The sequence below is a fragment of the Nilaparvata lugens genome, chromosome X (assembly GCF_014356525.2).
Source record: "Nilaparvata lugens isolate BPH chromosome X, ASM1435652v1, whole genome shotgun sequence".
NCBI classification, from domain to species: domain Eukaryota; kingdom Metazoa; phylum Arthropoda; class Insecta; order Hemiptera; family Delphacidae; genus Nilaparvata; species Nilaparvata lugens.
The window spans coordinates 21,738,979-21,750,075 of record NC_052518.1 but is presented as its reverse complement, the minus strand read 5'-3'; the positions used below and the strand labels follow the sequence as shown (position 1 = coordinate 21,750,075).

General features: G+C 36.8%; 1 protein-coding gene across 3 annotated transcripts in view; it reads left to right on the top strand.

Annotated features, from left to right (window-relative positions):
• The window catches only part of LOC111056476 (bone morphogenetic protein receptor type-2), a 227,279-nt gene that overhangs the window by 52,074 nt on the left and 164,108 nt on the right, over positions 1-11,097 (top strand). The window lies entirely within an intron of this gene.

Sequence of the window (11,097 nt, the reverse complement as noted above, 5' to 3'; positions counted from 1 at the left end):
CTGAAGGATGGGGTGGACCCCCCATTAGTTTCCCAGAAAGGAGACTCATGCCAGTTGATAGAGCTGATAAATAACTATACAGGGTATGAATTTGAAAAAAATCGGTCAAGTCATTTTTGAGAAAATCGTGAAAAACATGGTTTTTTAGTAATTATCCGCCATTTTTCTCAAGAATATCACGGAGCTCCTGCAATTTTTCCCAGGAATGAGACTCATGTCAGTTGATAGGGCTTATAAATAGCTATCCATGGTATAAATTTGAAGAAAATCGTTGGAGCCGTTTTCGAGAAAACCGTGAATAACATGGTTTTTTAGTGATTATCCGCCATTTTTCTCAAGAATATTACGGAGCTCCTGCAATTTTCCCAGGAATGAGACTCATGCCAGTTGATAGGGCTTATAAATAGCTATCCATGGTAAAAATTTGAAAAAAATTGTTAGAGCCGTTTTCGAGAAAACCGTGAAAAACATGGTTTTTTAGTAATTATCCGCCATTTTTTGCGCCATTTTGAATTCAATTTTATTGAATCTCATATTGTCGAATCTTCATGGTATAAGGACTTTAAGTTTAAAATTTCAAGTCAATCGGTTGATTAGGAATGGAGTTATCGTGTTCACAAACATACACACACACACACACACACCACACACACACACACACACACACACAACACACACACACACACACACACACACACACACCACACACACACAACACACACACACACCACACACACACACACCACACCACACACACACACCACACACACACACACACACACACACACACACACACAACCACACACACACACCACACCACACACACACACCACAACACACACACACACACACACACACACACCACACACACACACACACACACACCACCACACACACACACACACCACACACACACACACACACACACACACACACACACACACACACCACACACCACACACACACACACCACACACACACACACAACACCACACACACACCACACAACACACACACACACACACACACACACACACACAACACACACACACACACACCCACACACCACACACACACACACAGAGACCAACACCGAAAAATCATGTTTTTGGACTCAGTGGACCTTGAAACGTATGGAAAACTTGAAATTGGGGAACCTTAATTTTTTTTGGAAAGCAATACTTTCCTTACCTATGGTAATAGGGCAAGGAAAGTAAAATTCTTACTTATCGATAGAATGCTCTTGCATTGCTCGCTGTTCTATTCTGTTTTTCAAGATTCAAGATTCAAGATTCTTTATTGCCAGAACAACTTTACATTGTATGAGCACGTCAAAAAACAATAACAATAATACAACACTTGTGAAATAAAAGAGAAATTATGATATAAAATTAAGCATCAAGACAATAGAAATCGTACAATAACAATTTGTCTTAGTTAGAAACAAACTACAATTCATATTAATAATAATTAATAAGTTATAATACTAAACTGTTAGGCCTTAGGTTTTTGGCCTAGGTTTTAGGCCTTTCATGCACTCACGTTTTCTCTTACGTATAATTCAATTCGTTATTTCCAAACCCCTATCCAAGTTGGCTTGGGTCTGCTCGCCTGTGGGTGAGATTTGGTTTCTCCGAACTATTCACATTCCCATTAACATTTCTCCTGATCTTCATGTTAGAAGATTGGATATGAGAGATTTGTTTTTTATTAAATTTATTTTGTGGCTCATATTCTTTACCAAAGGGGATATTTATCAAATTTGAAAATCTGGCATTGCCTTCTGTTCAGAGTGAGCCGGATCCGCTCCTACTGCCAATAGTAAATTGAAAAGTAATTTGTGACTTTCTTGGATAGCAATTCATCATTTCTATTCGTGGATCACCTTCTCGCAAGACTATTTAGAGGTCATATTATGTGGTGTAAATACGTCATCTTTTTCAGTGATTGCTAATGTGGATTAGATTGCTCACCCTCTACTATGTGAGCCAGCCTGCTATCAATGTGAACATTCCCCGACACTAAATTTTCAGGTTGTAATATTTGCGGATTTCTCATATTGATTCCTTGTAATGATCCAGTTCAGGGAGGGAAAGATCTCTAACGAGGTCCACTACATGTGCAGGCCAAAGGCGCAATAGCACTTCAGTGTGATGTGTATGGTGGCTTTGCAAAAGTCAATTAGCCACAAATTCCTGATACCAGTTGACACTCATTTAGAGTGTCAGATCACAGCATCATTGAAAAGATGAAGAAAAAATACAATGATCCAATTTATTTATTTATTATTTCATCCACTGACCACCTGTAAAATGGGTATAAGGATTTATCAATGTATCATTAATCAACAGTAAAATGTTATCTATCCTCTTAAACCTCCATCTTGAGGTTTGTAAAAATCTTTATATTCCTCCACAGAGTAGGCACATATGGATAGCAGCTCTTTTTCAATAAAATTCTGAAAACTTTACTTGACGTTTCTTTTATGTGAGATGGCAATAAGTTCCTGGTAAATCCGGATACCTGAACTCCTTACCCCTCGCTCGTACATAGTACTTCGGTGTCCATCATCTCTCAAATTATTTCTGTTTGTGGTCGAATATTGGTGAAATGTTTCTCCTGCATTGGATTCATTTATGTGGTTTTTTTCAAAAAGCAGATTGGCCTTCAATTTCCAAGCTACCCCCTTTAGTAGTTCTTGAAGGTATTTCTTTGGTTTTTTTCTTTATTCAGAATTAACATATTAGCAGCTAACCATTTTTTTAATAAAGTATCCGCGTGATCGGTTGCAACTTGTATGTGTAGCAAGCAAGAAAAAAACATCTGTTGTGTAATGAAATGATTTTTTTATTATTTTCTGGGCTACTGGAAAGTGGACCGGGTAAGACAGACAACAAATTTTACGTGAGAAAAAACTTGACTGCATGAAAGGGGATATTTATTACATTTGAAAAATCGGCAAATGTTCACTCTGGGCATTGCCTTCTGTCCAGAGTGGGCCGGATCACACCCTACTGCCAATAGTAATTTGAGAATATCTATGTTACTTTCTTGGACAGCAATTCCACATTTCTATTGGTGGAGCACCTTCTCGCTAGACTCATACACGATCTGCCGTAGAGCATAAGGGCATGTTGCATTTCACCCATTAGCGGTCATCATGTATCATCATCATCATCTTTAGCGGTGTAAATGCGTCATATTATTTAGTGATTGCTGTGGAAAGAAGCGGAAGAAGAAAGCGCTGAAAGAATTGGAAGAGAAAAAGCTGAGAGAAGCAGCGCCAGCTTCAGAGCTGGAGACAAAGAGGAGAATGTGGATGATGGCTTCGTTTTCGGTGACAAACCGGATCAGGCCCTGAGGATGCTGAGTATTGCAAATATCAGGGAATTGGAAGATTTGAAAAGTCAATTGAGTGCCCACTATGCCAAGGTTGAAAAGGAATCTCAACCTTGAAAAGTTTGAAATTGAAAAAGAATTTGTACAAAAACCCTTCTCAAAAAACCTTACTGAGCGATAGAATTCTCTTGCATTGTTCGCTGCTCTATCATGTTCGGCCATAGGTTCTAGGCCTTTCATGCAATCACGTTTTTTCTCACGTATACATTTTTGTCTCCCTTACCCGATCCATTTTCCAGCAGCCCAGACAATAATAAATAATCATCTCTAAACATTTCATACACAACAAATGGTTTTCTCTACCTTGCTACACATACAAGTTGTACCCGATCACGTGGATGCTTTATTTGAGCATTGTATTTTTCCTTCAGCTTCATCTCTTCAGCAATGATGCTGTGATCTGTATGACACTCTAAATTAGTGTGACCTGCTATTAGGAATTTGTGGCTAATTGACTTTTGCAAAGCCACCATACACATCACACTAAAGTGGCTATTGCGCTTCTGGCCTGTACATGTATCGCTATACATTGTTACATGCTCAACTTCTGGATTCAATTTAATTAAATATTTGTAAATGCATGATGCAATTTCATTACCACCCCTGGCAGCAATACTTTTATCCCTTCCTTTTATCCTTTTATGCAGTTCATCGATTGTCAGATTGAAAACCCATAATTGGCGTTTGCAGAAGCATAATGAGTTTTGAAGAGTTGGAAGGCACTGTTGGAGATCAAAACTGATTGTCCTCGTTGTGGGATCAGCCTGAGATTTCAATCGGTCATTGGCTTTAGCCTGGTAAGCTGCATCTGCAAGATAATGATGGGCAGATGGTTTCTCTTTTATCATCTTCACTTTTGCTCATACTTATTTCCATTTGCTGTTGGTCACAGTTTTGACAAGTTTATTTGGCTTCTTAATAGTCAATTTTGATTCATGAAAAAGTTTAAAGTAGATTTCTTGTTAACGGCATCCTCTCCATATTCTTCTTGTATTCACTGTAGCATAAGCTTGTAGTGTAGTGTGTAGGCAGGTACTTTCTAGAAGAATCTCAGCGAGTATAGTGACTCATAGGTTGGCAGGGATTCAAGATGTTTTTTAGCTAACTTGAGACGATTATTATCAGAAGTTTTTTTTCAGGAGTGTGCTTCCCACGCATATCCTCATTACCAATCAATCCAGAGATTGAAGCTCAATTGACTTTTCAAATCTTCCAATAATTCCCTGATATTTGCCATACTCAGCATCCTCGGGGTCTGATCCGGTTTGTCACCGAAAACGAAGCCATCATCCACGTTCTCCTCTTTGTCTCCAGCTCTGAAGCTGGCACTGCTTCTCTCAGCTTTTTCTCTTCCAATTCTTTCAGCGCTTTCTTCTTCCGCTTCTTTCCACAGCAATCACTGAATAATATGACGCATTTACACCGCTAAAGATGATGATGATACATGATGACCGCTAATGGGTGAAATGCAACATGCCCTTATGCTCTACGGCAGATCGTGTATGAGTCTAGCGAGAAGGTGCTCCACCAATAGAAATGTGGAATTGCTGTCCAAGAAAGTAACATAGATATTCTCAAATTACTATTGGCAGTAGGGTGTGATCCGGCCCACTCTGGACAGAAGGCAATGCCCAGAGTGAACATTTGCCGATTTTTCAAATGTAATAAATATCCCCTTTCATGCAGTCAAGTTTTTTCTCACGTAAAATTTGTTGTCTGTCTTACCCGGTCCACTTTCCAGTAGCCCAGAAAATAATAAAAAAGTCATCTTCAATCATTTCATACACAACAAATTTTTTCTTGCTTTCTACACATACAAGTTGCACCCGATCACGTGGATGCTTTATTGGAGCATTGTATTTTTTCTTCATCTTTTCAATTATGCTGTGATCTGTATGACATTCTAAATGAGTGTGACCTGCTAGCAGGAATTTTGTGCAGCAACAAGGACCAGTATTCCATTGACAATTCTCTCAATCATAAAATTCACTTGCCATTCATTTAGAAAGTTATATCTGGAAATGAAACAAAGAAGCAATAAATCAACATTACTTTAACAATCCTCCAATTAAAAAAATTCACTTAATAATATTAACAATCCCAACATCAAAAACACCCTTCAAATTACAATTGTTTAATTAATTAATGATCAATATTTAAATTCTATCAATAATTACACAAAGCAAATGGAGCACGAGCAAAATATGAATAACAAAGATAAATCTAGTGAAAAAATTTCTCTTGGTACAGTAATTTTTATTACTCCGATTATTATTGTTTTATTTTGTGTGATTATTTCTGTTTTGGGGTAAACAACTATTATCTAAGAATATCAAAACGATTTCAATATATCACCATTTTCCGTTAACCAGTGATCTTGTTCTGTAGAATAATATTTTTTGCAGCTGATTTCTATGATCCTCACTAGAATCAGAAATATACCGTTATAAATTTTGTATTGGAATTGTTGCCTGCTTACATTTAGGTCCATCCTAATCTAATTTACAGTCATTGTTCTTAGGTAGTAAAGATCAGATTATAATATAATTATAAAACTATAATACGCACAGTGGTCACCTACGGAAATGAAGTGTGGATATTATCATCCAAAGCTGCAGCGAATCTAGACCGCTGGGAAAGGAAAATGCTGCGTAGAATATATTATTATGGACCTATGTGTGATGAGGGTGTCTGGCGAATAAGAAACAAGAATGAATTAGCTGCACTCTATAAAGAGCTGCCCCTGTATGTATATGTCAGACTGAACCGCATAAGATGGGCAGAGCATGTGGAACGGATGCCAGACACTCGGTCTCCCAGAAAAATATATATGGGACAACCAGGAGGCAAAAGACCGGGTGGGAAAGCCAAGACTGAGATGGGTGGATGGCATCTCAAAGGATGCAGCGAAACTTCTTTGCATCAGGAATTAGAGAAGGAAGGCAAGAGATCGTGATGAATGGAGGCGCAGTATTGAGGAGGTCAGGGCTCGATTTGGGCTGTAGCGCCATTGAAGAAGAAGAAGAAGAAGAAGTAGAAGAAGAAGTTCTTAGGTTTTTGGTGTGTCTCTCATGTTAAGCCTTAAATTACATTTATTTACATATTGGATCAAACTTTCACAATACAACTGCTTTACATTGAGAACTCTCAATTCTCTAAACAGTTCATTACTTGGATAGCATCTAGGTTTATCCAGGGATGCTCTTATTATGTGTTTCTGCACCACAAAAATCTTGTTTATATGACAGCAGGCCGCTCCCTCCCAGGCCAGTATCCCATATTGCAAGACAAACTGCGCATACGCCACATAGATCAACTTGGCTATATCATTATGTCATTTAACAAATTACAGAATTATAGAATCTGTAAATTATATACTTCAATTTTTACATTTGTCATCAATATGATAGTTCCCACCTTAGATGAGAATCAATTATTGTAACACCTAGATCCACGTCCTCAAGTACTGGGCACTGACAAGGGGACAGCCAAGCGGTATGCCATATTCTGATAAATTCATTTGATCAGACTTGTATTCTATTTAAATGATTGATAATGAGTCACATCATAAATGATGTATTATACAACGAGTAAAACGCAACAACCAACATTGCTTGCTTGATCAACTCTAAGCAGCCACTCCTAGTTACAGTGTAGCCACTCTTCCTTTGCTTGTGCCAGGAACTTGCGCACTCTATGCTCTTACTCATCCATTCACCCCCATTACTCGCTGGCTGCCTGAATGAGTTTGGCGTAGATGGTGGATTATAGTGTGGAACTCTTACAGAGCAGTACCAGACAAACCTTAGTTGTCCATAATGGACTCCATCATAGCCATTTGTTTACTCAATGGTTCATTATTTGGCCTATGACATGTTTGTCAATTTTTAACGATTTCTATCTATAAGTGCACGTCAAGGGCTGGAACTAGCCGAAGACGACGAGGTACTAGTAGACGAAGGGTACCGATGTCTTTTTACTAAACAACAATGACCTTGCAAAAGATTGCTCTTGTGGGTTTTTGACAACCTTACAGGAGGAATGGCAAAATCAGACCTGTTCCTTGTGTTAAATGAGTGGTCCATGCCTTAAAAACTGTTTAAATCTCTTATGACTTGGATTAAATTATTGTGAATGTATAGAGTTTGTACTGCGATTATTTGACATTTTACAAAACTGAGATGCCCCTCCCCTACACAAACCACCTTGCTAGTGTCGTTCGTCTTCTTGTTCTTGATGTAGTCAATCGCCTCCTCGTGGTGAGGCAGAATCGCCAGGCAGCTTTCATACGCCTTGATGGCTTCTCCTCATCAAAACTCCTCCCGTATGCTACCAGAGTTTCTCCCAAATATTACCTCGCATTTTGATGACTGGGGCTCAGTTTGAGAATTTCGAAATCTTCTATGGCTTCCTTGAAGCTGCAACTGTTGAGCATGTAGAGCACCTCCTTCGAAAATAATTTATTAATTTTAAACCTTGCACTAATTCACTAAGATCATATTTTCGATTAGATAAGAAGAACTCAATAAAGTGCATACATTTCAAATTGAGTCCCGTGAGAATGATGGTAATAACAAAGTGGCGTGATAATTTTTTGTTGCTTAAAAAGAACTAGGTATTAGATGGCTTCAATAGTTATTATATGTTCATTCATTGACATTGTACTGAGAAACAATGGTCACCATAATAAACAAAGGAATAATGGCAATTCTTTTGAATCAAGAATTATTAAAAATATTTTTCCATTTTTCAACGTTTTTCAAAGCTTATTGTAAAACTGAGTCCATAGAATATATTCTTCCTACAGTTACCCGAAAAAGTATCAATTCCCGCATCAATTATAGTACGCAAAATACCTTATTCCCACACCCAGTGCGGGAATGTAGATTTGAGTGCGACAAAAACTTTGTCGCACTCCAAATTTGCAACATAACAACATAAAATAGTTAACACGCTTTATGACGGTAGAGTGTGGCAAAGTGAAAGAAATGTTGGTAAACCTGAATATGTTGCTGGCTGGAAATTTTTGTAAAACAGCTGATTATTACCGTGAGATATTGAATAACAAACAGTAAATAAACAAGAAGTTTTGATAGTATTCAATATCAGTATTTTATTTCTATTGAAGTTATCATGAACGATTTTTTATGTGTGAGATGCCTATATTTTTAACTGGAAGACATTGGAAACATTCATCGACAATTTTTATGATCAAGGAATCAAGTATTTTTTTATCTTTATTTACTTTTGTGGTTAGGTTACTCTTATTACTGATACTAAGGTTATATTTCCAAAACAATAATGTATCCATTAGGTTTGAAACATAAATATTTACACTTCAAAAAAAGTTATTCAGTTCTTCAACTCCCCGAAACATCTCTACTCACATTTTCGTAGAACAACTTCAATGAATGCCGTTGATGAATTAGAAACAGAATACAGAATCGATGTTATTGAATACCGTAATCAAAAACACTGGATTTACAATATATTGTTTACTCAACAGTGAATTGAATGATTGAAGTTCAGCATTTCAGGTAAATGTAATGTCTATATAATATAATTTAATCACGTTCTAAATAATGCAGTATAACATTAATTATACGTTTCATGCGGCTACTGGGCGATTGGCCAGAAAAGAAGAAAGGCCAAATTGACACGTTTACTAATGTATTTACAAGAAAAAACAAGCTGAAACTATATTTTTACACTAATTGTGTATAATATATCATTCAGACTCAAAATTGAGGATATTTGGAACTGGAATAAATAGTATACATGAAAATTTCATAGAATGGTCAGGTTAGAAGTCTGTCCTGAGGGCTGATCACTAGCCTAATCCTTGATCAGTCCTGGGCCTATCAACTTATTTATTTATTCATTTTAATAGAAAAATTAAAACATAAGCTTACAGCTTTGATCGCATAGACAAATTAATCAATAAAACAAATTAATGGGCACCGTTAAGTATAAGCAAAGTTTTGCTGCATAACTTTTGTGTTTTCGGATAGGAGAATATTAAACTGTTAGTCACGGGTGAAGTATAACGTTTGTGAGGCTCATTGATGGCTCAAAATACATATCCAGACAAGTGATATGGCCATTTCTACACTTGCTGATGACTTATTGTAGATGAAGTATTATTATAATTGAATCTCATATAACTTTATTACTGTATATTCATTCTATTGTCATTGAGACTGAATTTGAAATAATTCTGTTGTGGAAAGATTGCAATATTTATTATCAGCATTAAAAATACGAAATATTTGCACAAACATTTTATTTGGTATAGGACATGTTCACCGTCTATTACTGACTTTTCGCATTCTATGGTAACTGTAGGAAAAAATTAATGTTCCTCTAAAGAAATATTCCTCTAAAGAATTCGTTTGCAAATTCAATCTCTGCGTCGTCTTGCATATTCTGGGCATTTTTATTAAATTTATGTTAATTTTTATTAAATTCAATATTCTGTGCAATACGTGCGCAAAGTTTCTTTGCTGCACTCAAGAAACTATCATTCCGCACTCGCCTACAGCTCGTGCGTGAACGTTTCTTTCGGTGCAGCAAAGTGGCACTTTGCGCACTAGTTGCACAAATAACTATTTGTTTATACTAATTTTTGTTTGTTCTAGTTGTCTAGTTTGAATAATAATTATTCCATAGCTCCAAAAACTCTGTCGCAAACCGCTACCCTTCAAAGAATAACCATGAAGTTCTTTAACATGTATTTGTGGTTGAGGAAACTTTCTTCTATCTCATTTGAAAAGTGGTCTAAGAATGGAATATACACAAATTTTCTGAAATATTCCTCTAGAGAATTCGTTTGCAAATTCAATCTCTGCGTCGTCTTGCATATTCTGAGCATATTTATTTAAATACCAAGTTTCCCAGCTTTTTCTTTGAATTAAGTGGATATAACATTCCAATTTCAATCAAAATAGAAAAACTTTTAATAAATTCACCATTTAACCTCCCTCTAACGAAAAAGTTAACTGTCTATTCACATTATGATGCGTAGACTCGCTTGTGCACCACCTCTCCTTACAATCTACAAGGAAAGCGGTACAACGGTCCAACTTGCACCCCGAATCAAAGATTTGAATTGAAGTCACTGGGAGAAATACCACCCACCCGATTTACTGAGTAGTATCATGAAGAAAAGATAGCATAAGCAATCTTCTCTCTATGTTAGTATACACTCTACTATTCACGACTTTCTTAGTAGATGAATAGCCTATAGAAAAATTGTTTTCTATTCTATAAACTGTACTCCACATGTTCATCCTTCCCCGTCCCTCTCACCTCTCACCCCCTAATGCTGCGCGATAAACGAAAAACATCCTGGATGAAGAATTTTGTAAGAAGTCAAAATGATCACCAAAGTCAAGAAGTTGACGTTTCACACGTAAACCCTTGAGCTAGGTTTACACTATGTAGCAGAGCTACATGTAGCTGAGCTATATAGCTCTGCTACAAGTTCAAAAAGTGACACTAAAAATAAATGATACAAAAATAAATGCTCGCAATGCGCAGTAACCTACTAGCACACTGACAACAAATGAGTACAGTATATCTGGTGTAAACCCAGCAGGCACTAAACTGCTGCAAACATCTTAGCGTTAAATCTACTTATAGCAGAGCTATATCTAGCAGAGATATATGTAGCTCAAATTCTATATAGCTCTGCTATAT